The 23492-nt window shown below is 39.6% G+C and overlaps 1 protein-coding gene across 1 annotated transcript in view; it reads right to left on the bottom strand.

Annotated features, from left to right (window-relative positions):
* Positions 1-13156, bottom strand: part of sox6 (SRY-box transcription factor 6) — a 111151-nt gene extending 97995 nt beyond the window's left edge. Inside the window, 2 exon segments of the mRNA XM_084154091.1 lie at positions 10007-10116; positions 12837-13156. The gene's annotated coding sequence lies outside the window, so the exon portion shown is untranslated.
* Between the last annotated feature and the right edge of the window lie 10336 nt (positions 13157-23492).

Below are 23492 nucleotides of genomic sequence, written 5' to 3'. Positions count from 1 at the left end.
CCTCTGGGGTTGAGTAAGTGCAACACTGTCATACTTTCAGTTTGTGTCTCAGTAAAGTCATGCATGTGTTTGTCCTTAACATCAGTAAGCTGGCGGTAGACCTCTGCAGCCCATCCAGTCCAGTGGAAAAAGCACTGGTGTTGCTGATTCTCAGCCAGGACACCCCCTCCCCTTGTTTCCCCTCCTCACCTTCCCTCCCTCTCGTGCAACCTTCTCGTCAGCCACCCTCCCCATCCATCCATCCCTCCCCAACCCCCTCCCAGAGGTTTCTGCACACTTACTGCCTGGCAGTGTGTGTAACAGTGTGTGTTGTATGTGTGTGTGTTGTATGTGGGTGTGTAGCATGTAGCGTGTGCCAGAGTGGCTATCATCTCAGATTGTCAAAGAGGCTCATGGGAAATGCACAGCAGGGTCAAACCACAAGCTTTCTCCTTCATTTCAGCAGATTTCTCTTTTTTAAGTCCCATTCAAAAAAATGATTATCGAAGACTACTCTCTTTGCATTTATGCTTCTGGCACGGAGCAGTCTGGGTTTTCCTCAGAGTGAGCACTATATCTGCACTGTGTGTATGGACAAGTGTGGTGAAAGCTAACAGAAACATTAGTCACTTCACTCTGTTTCTCTGCCCAACTCCATTCTGTTTTTGCATTGCCAATTTGGAGTAAAAATTGCCTCTTTGAGCATGTCTTAAACAAACTGACTGCTCTGATACTTTTGTTTCTAAAGAAAGCATTTTCTTCCCTGACTCACTAATGAGAGAGTGGATGAGTTTTAATTCAATTTCGATTTGTTTTCCACTTGGGTCGAAGCTAAATGTTCATATTTTCCGACATAGTGTTTATACTGTGCTGTGGTTAATATGTGCTGGCAGAGAGAGAGAGAGAGAGAGAGAGAGAGAGAGAGAGAGAGAGAGAGAGAGAGAGAGAGAGAGAGAGAGAGAGAGAGAGAGAGAGAGAGAGAGAGAGAGAGAGAGAGAGAGAGAGAGAGAGAGAGAGAGAGAGAGAGAAGAATATAACATCTCCTGCTATGCCAACTGACTGTTGAGGTAGTAGGACTTTGTCATGTGGAACACATTTTTAGGATATTTATTTATATACTGTATTGACACAAACTCTCCATTCTAGAGAGGCCCCTAGTAGATAAGCTGTAGCTCTGAGAGAGATGGACTCAGTAGAGGTCTCAACCAACCACAGCTCTCTATACTGATTAGCATTACTTCCATCTAACACAAAAACATTTCTAACACTCAGCTTTAAACTGTGAGTACTCACTCAAGCAGCCAAATACAGTTTTTATACAGCCTACTGTTGGAGAGGAGGGTTGACCAGCATTGTCCTTCTCAAAACTACTCCAGTTCAATCTGCTACAGTAGCAGGAGACCCAGTTCAGTCCACTTACACAGTATCAGAGAGGTCTGGGGCGTCACAGAGTACATTGCCTTAGACGAACACTAGCATCATTATCTGCTGAGTCCTCACAATGAGGAATGTTCAGACAAGCTGCTCTCAGCCTCCGTCTCTCGTCTCCTCACCACTCCACACTACGAGGGCCTCTCTTTCTCTGTCCCTCTCTTTCTCTGTCCCTCTCTTCTCTCTCTGCCTCTGTCTCTCTCTCTTGCTCCCTCTCTTTCTCTCTGAACATAGGTATGAGTAAATTATATATGATGCAATAACTACATTGTAATTTTCTCAGTGAAGGCGAAAGAGAGAGAGAGCTTGTGGTTGAGTCTGCTGAAGCCATTTTCTCATGACGCACATCGAGGGCAAAGCCCTGTAAAAAACCCAAGTCACTGTAAATAATCATGGAAGAAGGAAACAAAAGACCTGGGTTTGGAGCAGGGGAGACATTTTGGTTAACTTCATCAGAACGCCAGCCACAAGAGCCATTCCATCGCTCCCCCTCCTTTTGTCACTTTCATTTATTTTTGGCGTTATGTATTCCCAGTTTCCACACAAAAAGTGTAGGGAATCTTGACTTTGGCTCAATACATCCCAGCTTTTCCAAATAATTTTCCAGGCTGTTTTTAGATTGCCTATTCCATTTGTGAGCAATTGATCAGTACTAGACCTTGCCACTAGGTCCATATCTATGGGTCTATGGGTCTATGTAAATGTTAGCATCTATCCTTAGAAAAAGAGATCCTTTAAAAGACCTGAGAGATTACGCCATCCATACACAGTCAACTTTGGAGAAAGGAGAACATGCATGCGTTGATGTCTCAGATTTCTGGGGCCTCATTTATTCATATTGCGTAGAATTTAGAATGTTCGTACGCATAGTAAACGTGTGATTTATCAAACAATCCTACGAGCGCCATACGCACACCGGTAGGAGATTACCATTGATAAATACCAATTGTTCTCAGCCTCAGTGCTCGTGCACAACCTTGGCTATTTGCATTGCGAAACGCTCCTAATTAACTATATATGGTCAAAATCATCCCTTTAAAACATGTGGGGAATATATAACGCTGTACAATGAAATACAACGGCACAACCAAAAAAAGCTACGAAAAATATTACTTTTCAGAGACTTAAATAGAGGTGACAAAATGTTATATTTGGCTCGCTCAGCTGTGGCTTGATCAGTAAAAATAAAAACAAAGCTACAAAGAGAGGACCATTAGGACAATTCAAGTTGCTTTAGCAATGGCAAATATACTTCAAATGAGTAGGCAACACTCACCAATAAGCAATCCATCCGCAACAGCTCTCTTCTGTAGGCATGTAGGCCAACATTGCTGTTCTGCAGAATGAACGAGTCGTGCGTTCCACCTGGCCACTACATTCAGCAGCGTTTTTTGCGCATTACATAACCTATCACCTGCACATTAAGAGTGGAAGCCTTTTCTGTTCACATAGTTGAACTCGTTTTGGGATGGTGCTTTTATGGCGATGTGGGTGCCATCTATTGCTCTGTTCATATTTGGGAACCCATTGATGGCAAAGAAACCCCTCTTGACTTCAACCGGTTGTGTGATGATGTATGGAAATTGTATGTTACAGTTCGTTTTGCTGATGATTGCATCCAAAACATTGGCTCATCGAGGGATGTGAGATGCCGATCGGCAAGCTCCCGCTGAAAAGTGCCCATTGCCAAAAACCAGAGGGTTGATAGCACTTGGATGTGCACCGGAATGGCATGCGTTTGCCTTTCTAAAGTAGGCCTTAAATCCTCGCAAAGATCCTATATGTTTGGTTTTGGGAAACGATATCTATACAATATCTATACTAAAAACATGCTCTCTGCAAAATGAAGCGTGTGCCAAATCTTCCAACAGAGCAAGATCAGCCATCTCTAATTTGATTTCCCATTATCTCAGTCTTTAGTAGTATTTCAACAATGGTTTCACTTTCACAAACGTACCTCTAATTTAAAAAATTACTGTACTTTATATGGATGATTATCGTAACAAATGCACTGATGTGGTTAAATTATATATAGTCTGTCAAGATATGTTGCATGAATTCACATTGGAAATACGATTAAATCTAAAAATGATTTAATTATTACTCTCACAATTTCAGAAATGTTCAACATATATTTCTCCCATTCTACCCTTGGTAAGCAGTTCCCTTATTCCACCACTTTGCACTGTGCGTACGCATGGTCATGGCTGTGTCTAAATTTACGCAAACTCTCAATCAAAAGTTCATATTGATCAATCTCATACTTTGCATGGAAATAATCCCACGCATGATTTACGCACAGATTTGTGCCTACGCATGATTGATAAATGAGGCCCCAGGACTTTATTTTGCATTTACGTAATTCTTCAGTGACACGTGGAGGGGCTAGATGTTTAATATGGGCTGATACTCCACACAGTCAAAGCTCGGGTGTTGCCTTGTAAATCAATGTGCCAAATCATATCTGATCAATTAGTGACCTCGTGTCACTACTCGGCACAGTAAACTTTGTGATCTATCATTTGGTGACAGTTTTGCAACGTATAAAGATGTGGATGGCAGTAGAGGGCCTTAAAAACAAATAGAGTCCTAGTACTATACAGCATCAGTGGTGCTGAGCATCATGTGCCAACTAAACTGCTCCCAGCATCCTTTACTCCGGAGCGGAGAGCGGGGAGCAGCGCAGCACAGATAGGCCCGCTTAGTCACAACCATGGAGCATATTTTACATCTCATATCAGATGGAGCTGGCAGATACCAGGCTAGCTGTCAGCCTCCAGCAACTGGCTAATGTCTAACCTCTGTTTATTTGCAGTGAACAGGGACCAGTGAACAGGGACCTGTGTGCATTCCACAGCTTCACTGTGGAATACACATAGGCAGATGCAAGAGGATCAATAATTTTTTGGAATCAAATAGGCTGAATTATCAAAGATGAAATATGACACGTGTGGTTCTCCATAAAGCATGGTTACCTTACTGCATATGCTCTAATGTTAAAGGGATACTTCGGGATTTTGGCAATGAGGCCATTTATATACTTCCCCAGAGTCAGATGAACTCGTGGACACCATTTCTATGTCTCTGTGTCCAGTATGAAGGAAGTTAGAGGTCGTTTCTTGAACCAATGCTAACTAGCATTAGCGCATTGACTAGAAGTCTATGGGTGTCTGCTAGCATGCTACTTCTAACTTCCTTCATACTGGACACAGAGACATAAAAATGCCAAAATCCTGAAGTAGGACAGGATGCTCCAATTTCAGCTCATTACGAACCTATGCATAAAATATTTCAAGAGGAAAGGGAAATTCCTATTTTATATTTCCAAGTAAGACTATTCATGGGGCTTACATCATTCCCAGTAGGTTTATCCAGTCGGGTTTTCCTAATTACTAGTGTCACCAATCCTCCTTGTAAATGCTAATATCAATGGACAAAATGCATCCTGAATGTGATACATTCGAATTAGAACAGGGTGACGGGCATACAAAGTTTTCTTCCTGGTACCTCACTCTCACCCAGAGAGCTGCCCATGTTGGTTTCCAGTTTGATATTTCCATAGTGTCCTTTTGTGCTAAGTCCTTGGCAGCGGCCAGCCCAAGGGAAGGCCTGATCCAAACACAATGGGGGGATCACAAGGAAAGGGTTGTTCTGAGGTCTTTGTGTTCGAGCAGCGTAGAGGCCCACATCGCAGTAATCTCTCTTCCCTCGTTCTCTCACAAGACCCAACCTCAGATCTTCTCCAATTCAGGAAGGACAGGGACCACAATACACTGTCGAACAATCCAATAACGAACTGTTGACCCCGGCCCCGTTTTGAGAAATCTGCAACAAGGTCACTAACTAATAGCAAGTCATGCAAATCATGGAACGCAAGAGTGGGATTCCATTGCCTTTCCACAATAAAGGTTATGAATAAATACTGCCAATGAATACAGTGCATATTGAATATGAAATATCACTGTCAATGTCACCGGTTGACATGACAACAACGTACACTAAGTCATGTCTATTCTGAGGGCTAAAATAAAACAGACAGCCACAACGAGAAGCTAGAAAAAGAAAACTAAACTCTCCACAAAAGGAGCGTGGACTGGCATTCACATTTGAACAAAATTATAGTTGTATTGAGAGAAGCATGCAGGAGTCGACCGCTTGCACACTGCTCGGGAAAGCCGACAACACTCAGCTGCTTCAGTGTACTGTGCTAACTGCGCGCCGAGCAAGGACTCCCAAAACCACTGCATTTTAATTACAGGCAGCACTGTGGGCCTCTTTGATATGGAAATAGAGCCAGCCATCTTCACACATGGACTGTGCAAATCTTCATGTGATTCCTAGAAACAATGAGCTGTCCTAATTCCTCCAGCTGACAGTGCTACTGATTACCGTCCCCTACAGAAAAAGCCCCGTGTCAAAAACACACGGCCACCAAGGCTCCTCCAATTAATTCTACATATTAATGTGTGATTTTTAAAAGAGAGAGAGAATTCAACAGAGGCTATTTACCATAGCCGGCACTGTTGCATTTTGAAGTCTAACTTAATTATGCACAACTATGCTTTGGATTAAAAGAAACTGTCCAATTATTTTGCAGTCCAAATGTGAAACATATTCAGTGGGTGAGTGAATGAAACAGTTCAAATTGTACCACTTTGGTGAGTTATTCAATTATATTGTTAATGTGAAGCGATACAATTGCTTAAAAATGTACATTGGTTTAGCTTTATTTATACCAGTGTAAAATACTATGCTGATTTTTAAATCAGAACTCTGTCTCTCTCTCTCTCTCTCTCTCTCTCTCTCTCTCTCTCTCTCTCTCTCTCTCTCTCTCTCTCTCTGTCTCTCTCTCTCTCTCTGTCTCTGTCTCTGTCTGTCTCTCTCTCTCTCTCTCTCTCTATCTCTCTCTGGTACTGTACCTTGGTTTTCAACATGTAATGGGGGGCAGTTGCTGATGGTTTTCAATTTAAAGAAACGGATGCACTCAACCTATTTAATTTAAGGTAATTGTATGTATTTTATGTAATCTCAAAGCAGAAGTAATCTGGAGTAATCAAAGTTACTAAGAAGAAAACAATGAAAGCCTTAGTAAAGAAAACAATTTAGCTTGGACTGCAACTAAAACACATACAACTGCAATGACATGTCCCGATGCACAGTAGATTCAGAATCCTTTATTCTAATCTAAAGCAAGACTGCAATTTGGGAGTGTAGTTAAACCCCAGATAAGTATAGCCTAGTTAATTTTCACTTAAAATTCTGAAAGAAATTCTTACATCTGATGATAACTAAGTATGAGGACTTACGCATCTCACCAAGACCATGTGTCTAATCATTCATCTACAGTATCCATCTTCAAGACTTGAAAATCATCTGTGTCTGTACAGTTAGATAGCTAGCCTCTGGATGCCCCCATTGTCTGATGCTGATGTCTCACTGGAACCATTGATTTCATCAATATTTCAAGACTCACCCATCACCCACGAGTGGTGAGAATGGTTTGGACTGAGAGGCCTACATTTTCTCTGGGAACAAAACCATTACATTCAGAGATGGTGCCTGGACCCTCTCCAGACTGTCAAAGTTGGAAATGAAAAGGTCCTTGAGATGTGTTCACCTTGAGCCAGAAAGGGCATAAAAAGATGTGAGAATTCCTTGAAAATCATTTTCATGTCTTCACTTCATTTATTAAAACTGCATTCACAGTTTGCATAATGAGAATTAAAATCATTGTGCATTAATGTGCTGTAAAGAGCATCTTTTTTTAATTGTGTCATACAAGAAGATCATAATGGTGAACTTGAAGAAGAAAACTACAAAAGAAAGACTCTTGTAATAAACATGTTGCCATCGGTTTTGATCATTGTTGAAATATTCTGCTGCAAATTAGCTAACACTTATAAAGACAGATGTCACAACATGCGCTGCCACATTTATTATCCCCAGAAATCCTCTCCCTTCTGCTGCCACACGCCCTACCTTTACCAGGCCTGATGTTGTTTACCTGCTTCTCTCATCTTGTTTATCATTAGGCCTCGCCTGCCACTCCACTCCCCCTCAGACATGAAGAGGAGAGGAGAGGAGAGGAGAGGAGAGGAGAGGAGAGGAGAGGAGAGGAGAGGAGAGGAGAGGAGAGGAGAGGAGAGGAGAGGAGAGGAGAGGAGAGGAGAGGAGAGGAGAGGAGAGGAGAGGAGAGGAGAGGAGAGGAGAGGAGAGGAGAGGAGAGGAGAGGAGAGGAGAGGAGAGGAGAGGAGAGGAGAGGAGAGGAGAGGAGAGGAGGACTAGTACCTGAGCAAGCCTCAACTCAACTACCTCCTGTTTTCTTTCCCTGCCAGCCTGCATCCAAGGACCAACATCTCTCTCATTATTCATACTGTGACTTCGGCAACCATTACTATCGCACTGACTGATTCAAAATCTCCAATGTAAAACAGAAAGTTAAAAAAATAGAGACTTAAGTCAAGATTGCATGTGTCATGGATGACCTGATCCAGTGACCCCTGACAGACAATCACAAGCCAAGCACAACACAGTGTCTGGGGTACAACAAGAAGGAACAGACGTGCCTCCTGTAGCTCAGTTGGTAGAGCATGGCGCTTGCAATGCCAGGGTTGTGGGTTCGATTCCCACGGGGGGCCAGTATGAAAAATGTATGCACTCGCTCTGGATAAGAGCGTCTGCTAAATGACGTTAACGTAAATGTGTGCCACGAACGCACTCGTATCATTAACCCATAATCATTTGGCAAAACTTAAATATCCAATATAATAATAATAATAATAATATGCCATTTAGCAGACGCTTTTATCCAAAGCGACTTACAGTCATGCGTGCATACATTTTTGTGTATGGGTGGTCCCGGGGATCGAACCCACTACCTTGGCGTTACAAGCGCCGTGCTCTACCAGCTGAGCTACAGAGGACCAATATAGCTCAACTTATCAAATTCATAAAGTTGCTGTAAAGTACTCTACATAATGTAGGCTATTTATAAAAGCAAGTTATTTTATTGAACTTGGAAAGTTGTTCTTTCTCGTGCTATTAGAGCAATAGCAATATGCAGGTCATAATATCATTTTGAGGGCAAGGAATTCAGTTTGGCAAGGGAATTAGCTACGGATAAACAAAGGCCATCAAATTAAACCAACAATTCCATTTACTTTATCTCATGGTTCTAGGATGCACAACTCTATCTAAAGCATCAGCACTAATGAAACCAGCTGAAGCCTTTACAGCAAGGGCTAAAATAATCCACAGACAGAACCACACTACACTTTCAATCACTATTTCTTATTCTTATTTTCTTATTTCAGTCTTCATTGTCAATGAATATTTCAAACTACTGAAGCACAGAAACATCCCATACATATTTATTATGTCCTATAATAATTGTCTCTGAGGCTATTATGGAGTGGCACTGATGTAGCAGTTAACATGAAGTGGTGCAGATCAGACTCAATAAAAGCAACCATTGATGCAAAATGCACATACCAAAAACATAAAAGAAAGACATATGTAAATGTTTTCAAATCATTATAAAATATTTTCAAATGACCAAACCCATAAGTCATCAATGTCAAATACTGCGTATATGTGCATAGACCTACATACATTCAACATTCTGTCCATACGGTACATGATACATGCGTGCACACACACACACTCTCACATACAGACACACACACACATACTAAATAGAGTGTTGAACTAAAACATTATGTGATAACAGTAGTAATGTATTCCACAGTAGGCAAGATGCCCCTTTGAGACAACAGTCCAAGGACCAGCTCACATCATGTAATTGAAAGGGAATTATTCAAAGTTAATTTAATGCCTCAGTTTTAAATTGACACAGCACTGTAATGCCTGGTCTACACCCTGCCTCCTTAGAGAGCACATTAACATTCAATTAAACAGACATGGTAGGCTACTGACCCCACACTGGCCTACCCAGTCTCATGAAGCTAATTGCTGTGCATGATATGCAAAGCACAAAATAATTGACAAAATATATATTACAACATACTCTTTAAACTAACAATATCCTGGTATGGAATAAAACGCATCCCCTTCTGCATGTTGTCTTGCTGAGATCTAAAACCACAGTCTTTCCATAGACTCACTAACTAAAATCAAGCATAGCATATGTTTTGTGCTCACACATATTTTTCATAATATGATAATTATTGTGGCCAAGTGTGTTATAAACTCACATTGCAGGTCTAGATTGCGCTGTCAATAATTACAATATTTCTGCACTGTCTCATCAAAAGCAATTAGTTTAATACAACCCTCAGGAAAACAATACATTCATAAAACGTAAACGTATGTAACACCATTAGGCTACTAAATAGGATAACATTTGTTCTAATAATAAAAAATATTGTTAATGTTTTGCTCATCATTCGCGGTCGTTTAATGACAGATAATGAGTTTCCAATTCCAAAGTTCGTCTCGCAACATGCAACTCTATTGATCTGGGATTGAATGGGGGATCTATTTAAACAAGAGAGACACCGTGAAAGAGCGCTGAGCACAGGCTGTGAAGCATGCGGTTTCGGTATGTCAAAATGCACTTCCAAATCTCTAAACTTACTGGCACCATATGCGTCAGGGAGTCGATATCTTTATGCCCGGATCCAGTTCGGAAATGTTTTTCTCTCTCGCAAAACAACAAGTTCCTCTGAAGTCCACGTGCAGATAGTTCTGAAAAGGAAACAGTAAGAAATATATGAAATGTTACAATAGGTGAGATTTCAAACCATAAATCTGAATCAAAATGCAACTATACATATTTTGCTAAATAATCCCCAAAATGGATAATAAAACATTTAAATCAACTTTCATCATCGTATTAAAAGTGAAACAAATAATCCAACATTCTGGATAATATAGGCCTAATCAATATAACCTTTGATTTCAATAACAGCATTGTGTACAAGGCAATCAATGCGCAACGCACAGAGCAAGAGGTCAAATTCAAATATTATCTGTAGGCTATGCATGTGTATAACAATGTAGGTACGTTTCAATTATAAAAATCGATTACATCTACCATGTTATTCATATTATATTGTAATATTCCTTTCATCCAATTTATTGCTGTGTGGAGCGACGTTTCTTTTAGAGTATTTACAGTGCGTATAAAATAAACAAAGATGTGCAGAAACCGAGAGAAAAGGAACCTGGCAATCGCGGAGTAATTTTTTATTTCCCTGATAAAATACGAGTTGAAACAACCGTGCAGTGAACCATCAACAGAACTCCTCACTAATTTGTCACAGGCAGTGTTAAACTGTCCGTCAGAGGAAAAACTATCTCCTATTGAGCAGCCAGACAGTGCCGAGTGTCCCTGTATAGCAATCAGGACAATGTGCTGAATTGGCAGTCTAATTATAAATGTGCCATTTAGACTTCCATTGGGCTCCGGTGCCACCTTACCTTATGAGGGAACTTGCACTCCCAACTAACAGCAACTGTTCAAAACAAAATACCATTACGAGATCAACTTCACCCTAACAGAGGAACGAGCCGGAGGATTGTTTTTCACCCATGCAGCCGCTCACTTAAGACATGATTGTATTATTAGACACCGGGTTATTCTGACGGACTGGACACTATTTGGAAGGAAAATAGGAGAAAAGTAAAGCTGTCTTTAATTATGGTTTCAGATTCCGCGCACTGGGTGGGCACAGCAACCCTATTGTATTTATTTCAAAGGTTAAGAAAAAAAGGAGCATTGGAATATTCCCCGGCAGCAATAGGTTTAGGCTACATTAGCTATAGAGTCCAGATTTGCAGTGACAGAGAGATCCTCTGTACTCCTCCTCTCATACTTTTAAAACTAGGCTATCCATTGTCTGCTTTCTGTGTTTTCTATTAAAATGGTATCACTGCTTGTGCAGAAGTTAGAAAAAAAGCTTTATCTGAGACTGCAAGTGTCTCATTTTGGGAAACACACTGTAAATGATGGGCTATCTTCACACAACAGACTAGTTCACACGAACTGCGTTGCATTTGTCCTCCCAATACCTTGGTATACAATCGTGTTTTTGTCCAAATCTCAAGCACCTTCAAAAGCCATGTGTGATATTAAAATTACTAAATATCTGGTTATAGCCTAATATGCGGTAAAAGTTGTTGTTTTTAACAAAACAAATAAATGAAAAATGGGGGAAACTATATCCAATCTATAACACTTAGAAAGAAATAAAATGTCATTATTTAGAATATTTAGCATACAATTAAACCTGTGCATTCAATTATCTGCAGTGTAGCTATAGCCAGATTCACACCTGTCCATGATAGGTAAAGACAATAGTGCAAAAGAGACAAAATAATTACACCAGATGACTTACGTTAGTCCCTAAAACAGTCCGAGAGCAGCGCTTTAAAGGCTTGCAGGGGAAGCCTTCTTGTCCAGGTATATTGTCTCTAAATGGGCTAGCCTTTCGAGGAGTAGTTGGCTTTAATTTATGGCTTATGCATTCTTTTAAGGTCAATTTGCCTGACCTCAAGTTAAAGTTAAGGCAGAGTGAATTCCCAACTATGCATCTAACATTTTTACACTGAATTATAATTCCGGTCGAACGATGAATATAGATTAATTAGAGTTTGGAAGAAAGACAACAAAATAAACCATATGCTCAAGTTCGAAGAAACTTGTAAATCTCGCATCCAGAAACATTCGGGAGAAAGGAAGGGTATGGAAGCGTACCTAGAGCAATGCGCACGTCATTGTCAATGAATAGTACCGCTCTGTGGACAAAAGTGAAATTGCCTCCCAGTCCCAGAGGAGAAAGTTATTGAGCATCCGGATACGAACACCATAGCAAACCACATATAACTTGATGATACTTTTTAAGTGTTGAATTTCGCGACAAGACTTTGTGGATGCGTAACCAACAATGAAATAAAAAAGGGTTGCGCGTAATTCCTACAGCCTACCTAGCTGTATGATGCTTAAATCAGTAGCCTAGCTGCTCATCCAAGTGAAATATAGAGCTGTTGATATCACTACCTCGAGACGCACGATTGATTGTAACTTATAAGTTACACAAATATCCTGTGTCGGTAAATAAAACAGGGCATCATTGTTACAGTAGCTATCCAAACCTTAACGGAGAACGCTCGGGCTTGTCTTTTTCACGCACTCTGCTTTCGTATTGCGTTTACCACGGCTCTCGCGATTGAGAAGCAATAAATAAGAACGTTATCATATTCCCCTTACAAAAAACGCCGTACAAACAAATATTTTTACCCCATGAAAACCTGAACATAGAAGCATGAGAGAGAGAAAAAACAGTTTTAACACCCCTATTGACATCGAAGGAGGCGAACTCTGTTACGTACCAACAAAAACAGGCAAAAAAACGCAGTTTGCATGAAAACACGAAACAACATGTTAAAACTAAGCACGTTTTTACCTTGAGATCAGTGGAGAAAAGAGAGATGCAGGTCCTGACGGTATCGTATCCCGAGTCGTGTGTTTCACGCTGTTTTATGTTAAAACATAATGATTACTATCTGTAGAGAAAAGGAAAGAGAACTAAAGTCTGCTGTGGTTCCCACTGGCTATATGAGGGGGTCCCGTTCTTTCTATGAAGTTTAATTGTCAAAACTGCAAGGAGCTGTTGTTGTTATCTATCCTCTTTATCTCCCTCTCTCTCTGAGACAAGAGAAGACGATGCAGAGCTGTCAATCTTGGCAATCAATGCGAGCGGCCATGTCGCAAGTATTCAAAGCATTTCCCGTCGTGCAACATCAGAAAGTGAGTGGCCAGGGCATTGATCTGAGGAAGGCAAAGAGGCAGGACTCCCCCTCCCAGCCCAGACAAGAGATGCGAAAGAGAGAGAGAGAGAGAGCGAGAGAGAGAGAGCTTAGTGAGTGAAAAGACAGAGGGAGATTTTGCTCTTGATTTGATTAAATACAAAAATTATCCGAGTATTACACAGCAGCACAATTGAAAGTTGCGACAACATAATTTGCACTTGAACAAACTCCAATAAGAGTTATTGCCCTATTTACCTGTAAAGTGGACTATGTAATGCATTATTGTTGTCTTTTGCCTTATTCTAAATGAATGGAACAATTTTATCAACAGCACATGCCAGAAACGCACTTCAGCGTTGAAGACAGAAAACGACTCTGTATGGGGTTAGTTATACTGTACCAATACTATAACACTGCTGGCCTTTATAACAGATCAACTGAAGCTTTGATATGAAGTGACGTGTAAAGAACTCGAGTGTCAACCATACCTCTTTATGACAAACGATATTTGGTATAGGCTATAACAGTCATAGATCGATTGACTATGTTGGGTAGGAATTTAATGTAGTAGGAATACATTGATACATTGTAGCCTATAGCCTACATTGTTAATTTCAGCATTATATAGACGAAGTATAAGTTAACACAGGAAAGCAAAAGGCAATTAATAAAGTATTTAATCAAAAAAGGTCACAATTTCAAAAATAAGATGATAATCTCTCTCAAATAGGGAGCCCGCCTGTTTCTATTCGTCTGATCTGTATAAAATAATATAAATGTCAGTAAGGTTTACGGTGTTAGTTATAACTCAATTATTGAGAACTCAATGTGTCACTTTTATAAAAGAAACAAATCATTTTACTGCATAATGTTATATTAAGTCATTGATTATCTCATGGTTTCCTATTCATAGGCAATCATCCTATGATGCATACACCTAAAATTAGAGATCGATGTGCTATTGTCTTTTCAATATACACAATAGTTTATAGACTTTGAAGTTTTGTGTGGGTTGACATAGCCTACAATGTTTATGAAAAAATAAAAACGTGTTTTTAATGATTGAAACGACCAGTGATAGGTCAACGTGTTTCAGAAAAGTATTTCAATCGAGAAGCATAACATAAAAAAATATATTGGTAGCCCACCTGAACACTTTCTTATTACTTTACATATAATAGGCTGCATTGTAAAATGTAAATGAAGTGACATTTTTTATATCAAAATAATATTTGGGTCACTAGGCCTACCAAGCAAATGTTTTCCACCCCCTTGAACATTCAATATAAAATATTTCAAAGGCTTAAATAGAATTCCTGGGTTTTAATATAGGCAAAAATTCCGTTGAAATTAGAGGAGGAATAAAATAACTTCTCAAGAGTCTATAGTAGCCTGCTATGTATCCTCAAAATCGTAAAAGACAATAAAAAAAATATATATAGCCTTCATCAATGGGCTGTATAGACCAAACTCTAGCGGACATAATTAACGACACATAGAATAAACCATCTTTCAACAGTAGGCTATATAGTTCGATTTTAGATGGGAAATTGTTCTGAGGAATAATAGTGCGACACCTTTGTCAGCTGTAAAGGTAGGTAGGCTACAGTGAAGAAAAGTAACGGTCCACCGCGGGGCGATATATAGGCTACAGGTAAGAGGTAACCACAGGTTGCAGCGCACTGAGACACTTGAGTTACGCTCTGTCTTCATCTACACTCAACAGAATCGACAATCACTATCACGCACCATCATCAATTAAAATCAATCCCTTCAACAACAAGATTACGTAAGGAACAATGCAATAGTAAACTGAAAATGCAAAGGGAAAAGTTTGTCATATACAGCATAGGTGGACAAAACAAAGTACGACAAAACCTTTAACACTCGCTTTCAAGAATAGCAGGACAATGGTTTCATTCATTCAATAGGTAAATAAGACAATGTTGTACTTACAATGACAGGGAACGAAGCAGTAGGAAATACAGTTTGTTAACTGAAGAGTCACATAGGGCTAAAAAGAGGGGAGGAGAAGAAGAGGAGAAGAAGTGGAGGGGGGCGAGAGAGAGAGAGAGAGAGAGAGAGAGAGAGAGAGAATACTGCCCCTCCACAAATCTCATACTGCCCCTCCACAAATCTCATCGCATCAGTTCTGGCTCTTCTCTGTCTTTCATTTTCAAATTCCCTTTGTTCAAGAGAAAATCATATCCACACGTCACATCTTTTTATTATTCAATTGGAGCATTACTTTCAAGACAGTAAACCTAATGCACTGCAAACTTTTCCTCACAATAAGTGCGTTGTCTCCTTCTGTTCGGAAATATAAATGTATATGTCAATCCAGTTTTTCTTCGTTAAGGCACAAACTAATGCTCACCAAGCTCCCCAAAACACCTGGAGCAGAATATTCAGGTATTGTTACATTTGATATATTTTTTAAGATTGGTAAGTTCTACAGAAACAGAGTGCAAGTCCTAGTAAGGATGGAGAACCATTTTTATTATAAAGTGGTCCAAGGGGACTTTGCGTGCATCTTCTACTGGGTCTTAAATGAGAAAGAGGAAACGCATTGCTCTTCAATGACGATGCAGGCAAGAGATTCCTCAAATTTGAAAAACAAGGATGTTGGCACATTTTGGATTTCCCTCTGAGGTACGAGATTCAAATGTGTTCTTTCAATTAGTTAGAATTTCAGTGTGGTTAATGTTAAAGACAATTAAAACATCTTATCTTCGCTGTGTAATTATTCGTAAAGTCATATTTTACATAGGCCTACACTAGGGAAATGGCATGTTGTGTTGAAATCAAGAGGGAAAATGGATGTGTGTGAAACGTATTGCTGAGAGCAATGTTTTAATTATTTATTAATTAACAAAAGTTCTTACTGACATATATTTCATGTAATATTTTATATTTTCGTGTTTCGTTTATTTAACAGTAGAAAGGTAAGCTAGCGCCTTTCAAAGATAAGTTGAGTATACTTGTTTTTACGTGACTCATACGCCACCTTTCGGTGGCTTTGAGAATGTCCTCTTGCGCCTCACTCGCTTATGAAACACACAGTAAGTAGGTTTAACGTGTAATACAGAGAGGTAAGACATGGTTTGAGGTAGAAAAGTTGGTTGATGCTGTTTTGAATTAAACTCCAAGCTACTAAAACAACGCAATTCAATAGACTAAATAAATAATAGTTGCAATATGTCTGCCTAAAAAGCTTCAAAATATCTTACTGTAATATGATGAAAACCTACACCATGACCTCATCTGGTCTCATTGAATGTGGCTTAACATGTTTTTGGTACACTGTGCTAATTAGTGTTCTAAATGTGGCCAGATATGGCTATGCAGAGAACTATAATAATACGATGCAACTAATTTGATCATTTACAACTCTTGAATATGTCAATTAATTTATAATTGATTAACGATTGATTACATGGATACATCATTTTTTCTGTGTGTGGTCAACTGCAGGATAATGTAGATTATTGGTTATTGGTCCTCCTGTGCTTATAACCAGGCAACTGTCTGCATAAAGAGAGAGATTGTGTCAGTCCAACTGGTTGGGGTAAGGCAGCAGCATACATCACATTTGCATATCCTGAGCTACTTTGATGCATCTTGAAATGCAAGACTAGGCTATTAATATTTGAAAAGGAGAGTGCATGAAAATCAACATTTTTGTTACATTAAATTAACACGTGTTCTTCTCCTGTTCTGCATGGTTAATTAGAGAACACTATTCTGTCAGAGGAGATGAGGAGGTTGCTGTGTGATTTGTTGGGTTAGCACCAGAGCCATTCAACAACACGTTACATACACGTCAACTTCATGTTGGAGTTTAGCTTCATGGCAGAGTTTATTGTTTAAATCATACATCATTATAGAGGCTCCTGAAAAGGTGTGGAAGCCTCCTCAACATGATATCATCCAGGAAACAAATGACACTGCAACAGAAGTTGAGAAAAAATGGTTTCAATTCAGATCAGTGATAGAGTAATTTTTTCTAAATGTGCACAGACAATGGATGACTTTCACATAACTGTCAGTCAAAATGGCATGTCCCTTTGTAGTAAAGCAACATACGAAAAGGAAACCCACACCATAAGGTCTGGGTAACCCTTTGAACGATAAACACTGCTTCACTACCTTCAAAAATATGTGAGCTCAGTAAAATGACAAAGCAAAGGATGTTGTGCATTGCAGAGGAGCCATAAAGAGGAGAAAATAACTAACTGCAACATATTATGTGGCAGGAAACAAGAAGGGATCAATTAACTGTTGGTGGTCGGAAAAACCAATTCATTATGACGTTTTGTGTTGATGGCAAGACTTTACAAACATTTTAATTATAGATAATAGCTTCATGGGAGGGACATGTGTGCAACATATTTTATCATAATGCTCTGCACTGAACATAGGCCCTTTTCAAGTTGAGGTCTTGATCCTTTGGGAGTCAGAAAATATAGTAGGAGCTGTCATAAAGTTAGCCATTTCTTTATTGAGATGAAACCCTAACAGGCTGAGGATAACAATGGTAAACATGACTGAGGACATTCATTTTAAAGTGTGCCAAAGTATTCCTTGTAATTCTTGGTCAAAGTTAATTGCAAGTTTAAGGTATGTAGTATTTGACATCCTGGCTACTGACTGCACTCAACTGTGTTAGTCTTCAGATAATTGTCAAATGAATGTCAAATAAATCATTCTATAAAATACACAATAATAAAACATAAAAATAAACATAAGATTACATTGCTACAACTTGCCAGAAGAATGTTTGTAAAAAAATATATAAAAAAATATGTAGGAAACTTCAACAGTTCAATGCACTCACCTGGAATGTGTAAATAGGGGTTATTTTCCCATAATTATTTATTTATGTAAACACTTTTCTGCATAAGTTGATTGTTCACAAGCCTTCCTTTCTATACAGTGCTAACAGGTCCAGTTACTTTCCATGGTTCAAATTTATTCTCAAGGTTGATAGGTAAGCAATAAGGCCTGAGGGGGTGTGGTATATTGGCCATATACCACAAACCCTGAGGTGCCTTATTGCTATTCTAAACTGGTTTTCAACATAAATAGAACAGTAAACAAGTATGTTTGTGTCATACCTGTGGTATATTGTCTGATATACACACAGTTGAGATGCTGTTTCAGCCCATCAGCATCCAGGACCCAAACTACCCAGTTTATAATGTTCAATAATGTTTAATAATCATGCTGTAGGCCTACATACAGTTAGCTCATAAGGTAATCTCATAGTTTAGCTATACAGCAAAAATAAGACAAATTGATACATGTATCAATGTTATTTGACTTGGCACATACTAAATAGGCTACTGCTAATTTATTTGACTCCAGATGCCAAAAGAGAAAGGTCAGAAAGTTAAGACAATTAACATATTTCCAGAGCAGCATGTATGATGACCAGTCTGTAAACTGCCATTATTGATGGATGGCGGGTGGGTGCTCTACTGCCTTCACAAACTGACACACTCTCAATGAACACTCCACAATCTGGACATGATCCAGGCATAAAGGCCCGACATTCACCAAACTTCATTATTAATGAATGCCAAGTTATGTAATTAACTCAAAGAACATTTGCATACATGCAAATCCTCCTTCTCCCAATTGGACCTGTAAAGTGGGACACTCTGTTCTCATTAGCTGACCCAAATCTCTTACTTGTAACTCCAAATTTCCTCAAAGTTTAGTCAGGATCTAATATTTCCTTTTAGGTTAACAGGGAACGACTAATTAATCATGTTTAAATAAGGGAATCTACATGCTTTGTCTAATTATATAATGACAGGGACGTCATATTACTGCATTTAACTACTTAATTACCAATTCATTACTATCTGCACAAACTCCACTAATGCATATTGCTAGCTCAGGGGTAGGGCTTGAAGAGGGTTGATACATTTGTGAGATTCTTACCATGTTAGCAGTGTGTCTTCCGACAGTGATCAGCAGAGTGAAAAGGCAGGTCGTTGCCCCTCACATAAAAAGGTTCACTAAAAGTCAAAGGCTTACAATGATCTCTTTAGCCAATACCTGAACAGACACACAAACTCTCAATGACTGAAAAATTACAGCTGCAGGTGAAATGGTGGAATGAGATCTCAAGCTATGGCATGATATGAAAAGTTGGAAAACAGAGCCATTTACACACAAACAGTAAACAATACCCTAACCCATTCAATTATTAAAACATGGGGAAATGTTCAGTCTTTATAGTGAGGATGTGTTCTCGTCATCATCATCATCATCATCATCATCATCATCTTCATAATGCTTGCTTTGTAGACCCATGGGGCGGCGCACAATTGGCCCAGCGTCGTCCAGGGTAGGGGAGGGAATGGCTGGCAGGGATGTAGCTCAGTTGGTAGAGCATGGCATTTGCAACGCCAGGGTTGTGGGTTCGATTCCCACGGGGGGTATGAAAAAAAAATAAAAGAGAGAGCGTCTGGATAAGAGCGTCTGCTAAATGACTAAAATGTAAATGTAGAGGATTGAAAGTACCTGAAGATGGCACACATTTGCACAACACATATACAACCCAAAGTGTGAGAGTGAAGGTGAGCCTCATTAAAACTACTCATCAAATGTTAATTTGTACCAACACTGCAACACATTTCATTATGGTGCAGGTTTTTTCTTTTGTGCCTGCAGACAGAGTTGTGCCTTAATTTGAAGTGAAAGGTGTTGCTAAGAGGCAGACAAAGTTTGAGTTACTGCTGGATCAAAGAGGAAAGCCCAAGGGCATCTGCTTCATTCACGTACACAAAAAGCCCAATTCACTGTAGGTATTGTAAATGCAAACCGTTTAAGGAACATGAGAGCAATTTATTGTTTTTTTAACACAGCATTTTTTGAACATTCATACTCAATCATTTATAGTGTAGAACAACTGTGTTTACATAAACCTATTATCATATACAGTGCATTCGGAAAGTATTCAGACCCCTTCACCTTTTCCACATTTGTTACGTTACAGACTTATTCTAAAATTGATTAAATTGTTTATTTTCCCTCATCAATATACTCGCAATACCCCATAATGACAAAGCAAAAACAGGTTTTTAGAAAAAGGTTTTTGTTATTTATTAAAATAAAAACTGAAATATCACATTTACAGAAGTATTCAGACCCTTTACTCAGTACTTTATTGAAGCACCTTTGGCAGCGATTACAGCCTCGAGTCTTCTTGGGTATGACACTACAAGCTTGGCACACCTGTATTTGGGGAGTTTCTCCCATTTTTCTCTGCAGATCCTCTCAAGCTCTGTGAGGTTGGATGGGGAGCGTTGCTGCACAGCTATTTTCAGGTCTCTCCAGAGATAATAATAAAATAATAATAATAATATGCCATTTAGCAGACGCTTTTATCCAAAGCGACTTACAGTCGTGCGTGCATACATTTTGGATCGGGTTCAAGTCCGGGCTCTTGCTGGGCTCTTGCTGGGCCACTCAAGGACATTTAGAGACTGCCAACACCATGCTTCACCGCAACACCATGCTTCAAACCAGAGAATCTTGTTTCTCATGTTCTGAGAGTCCTTTAGGTGCCTTTTGGCAAACTCCAAGTGGGCTGTAATTTACCTTTTACTGAGGAGTGGCTTCCGTCTGGCCCCTCTACCATAAAGGCCTGATTAGTGGAGTGTTGCAGAGATGGTAGTCCTTCTGAAAGGTTCTCCCATCTCCACAGAGAAACTCTGGAGCTCTGTCAGAGTGACCATCGGGTTCTTGGTCACCTCCCTGACCAAGGCCCTTCTCCCCTGATTGCTCAGTTTGGCCGGGCGGCCAGATCTAGGAAGAGTCTTGGTGGTTCCAAACTTCTTCCATTTAAGAATGATGGAGGCCACTGTGTTCTTGTGGACCTTCAATGCTACAGAAATGTTTTGGTACCCTTCCCCTGATCTGTGCCTCGACACAATCCTGTCTCAGAGCTCTACGGACAATTCCTTCGACCTCATGGCTTGGTTTTTGCTCTGACATGCACTGTCAACTGTGGGACCTTATATAGACAGGTGTGTGCCCTTCCAAATCATGTCCAATCAATTGAATTTACCACAGGTGGACTCCAATCAAGTTGTAGAAACATCTCAAGGATGATCAATGGAAACAGGATGCGCCTGAGCTCAATTTCGAGTCTCATAGCAAAGGGTCTGAATACCTATGTAAATAAGGTATTTCATTTATTATTATTTTTTTATAAATTTGCTAAATTTGCAAAAAAAAACAGTTTTTGCTTTGTCATTATGGGTTATAGTGTGTAGATTGATGAGGAAAAAAACTATATAATCAATTTTACAATAAGGCTGTAACGTGGAAAAAGTGAAGGGGTCTGAATACTTTCCGAATGCACTGTAGGTCTCTTTTTTTATTTGTGGGAATACTTGGGAACAGATTTCTTCAATTAAACTGAATTCTTGGTGATTTTACAGTCTTTTCTGACCCAAAAATAAAAATAAAAAGATGCCTTTTGCCAACCCCTGCCCTAGAGGAGCCAGTCCAAACACAGTGCACTGCTCTGCTCTCAGACCTGTACACCACGATGCTTCTACAAAGTATTGACTCAGTGGTGTGAATACTTATGTACCTGTTTTTCGCTTTGTCATTATGGGGTATTGTATGTAGGTTGATGAGGACATTTTATTATTTAATTCATTTTACAATAAGGCTGTAACATAATAAAATGTGGAAAAAGTGAAGGGGTCTGAATACTTTCTGAATGCACTAACTTATTCCAGATGTTGTTACAGCCTGAATTCCCCATAATGGGACAGTTTAATCAATTTAAATTCAGGCTGTAATATAACAAAATGTGGAAAAAGTCAAGGGGTGTTAATACTTTCTGAGGAAACTGTATACGTCTACCCTGAAAGAAAGGCTGTGCTGAAGCACAAGTACATTGTTTTAACCATCGAATAAGTTGTATTGCAATAAACTGAGCGAGAATGAGACAATGTATATACTAATAAATATCAGTCTTAAAAAGTTACTGGACTATGTTATTAGTTTCATAGAATGTAGGCATGTACAGTGTGTTGGGAGAGAATATTCAATAATTCTTAACTGTTCAATAATTGAACACCAGCCCATCCCTTTTTAAAGCATGTATATTGAACCTGAGATGATAAAAGAGCATAAAATACCATTTTAGAATCAAAGTACCTTTTGTGTTGGATCCTTTGGTTCAGCTCATGTACAATCAGAGTCCAATCAGGATTTTTATGGTGTCTTATACAGAGACACTGACTGGGCTATCACCATTAGACCGTCCTCCCTGCACACGCCAGCCTTCTAGTGGTCATGGAATATCCTGAATGACACAAAAAGTCAAGCTTAAATACCCAGGGCCATGCCCTTATTTGAAATGAGCTACACCTGGGACTGGCAAGGGTTCAAATGGGGCACGTTTACCAACAAACAGTTCCACCCTGTTACAATCATGTGGGAAGAGAGCCCTTCATTGTTTTCCATAGTTTTTTACTCTGGATTTCATATCAAGCCCTCAAATCATTTATAGTTTCAAAATGACTAAAGGTTGTCTCCCCCCAAGTGCTCAGCTACAGGATTTTGGAGTCTACTGGGAAAGTCAGGAATTAGTTTTTCTATTCATGTACGTTTGAAAACCTCTTCCTAGAGTCAGTGAGGAACATTTTGTAAAGGATTAATGTGTGAGGCCTTGATTACGTTGAACAGAACAAGACATAATTAGCATAATAGGCCCTATTTCATTCTCTTTGAAGTCCGGAGCATAGCATAACAAATGTATATGAGCCAGCATCCAAACGTCAATAAATGGAAATGCCACAATCCTCAGTGGATGGTCTTGGGTGAATTTCTGCAGGAGGAAAAAACAGCCCATTTATTGCGAAATAAGCAGAATAACGGATGTGATGGGTCTTATACCCACCAGGGCTAGCAGGCACTCTGGGGCCCACACTCCCACTCCTCGAGATGGCATGGAGGGAGAGGAGACATGGCAGCTCCCACTGTGGAGCTCTGGGAGGTGCATCCCCTCTCACAGGTGTTTTCAACGAGTACCACGATGCAGACCAGGGTATGTAATTACTCTCCAATTAAAGATAAAGATCTCACAAGGGAGGGGAGAGCAGTCTACTGGCCCACCAGGCAAAGGAGGTTATAAGCAAGATAGCAGTACATGCTATACGAATATGTTAGAACTGTAGAATTATGTATAGGACTGACAGAACAATTGCAATTGATTCTAGTCATGACTTTTATATAGCTGACCTTCCATTTACAGAACATGTAAAAAAGTAAGTTGC

This window comes from Coregonus lavaretus (genome assembly GCF_964263955.1).
Source record: "Coregonus lavaretus genome assembly, chromosome: 37".
NCBI classification, from domain to species: Eukaryota; Metazoa; Chordata; class Actinopteri; order Salmoniformes; family Salmonidae; genus Coregonus; species Coregonus lavaretus.
The sequence above is the reverse complement of the archived record's forward strand: the minus strand, read 5'-3'. Positions and strand labels throughout refer to the sequence as shown.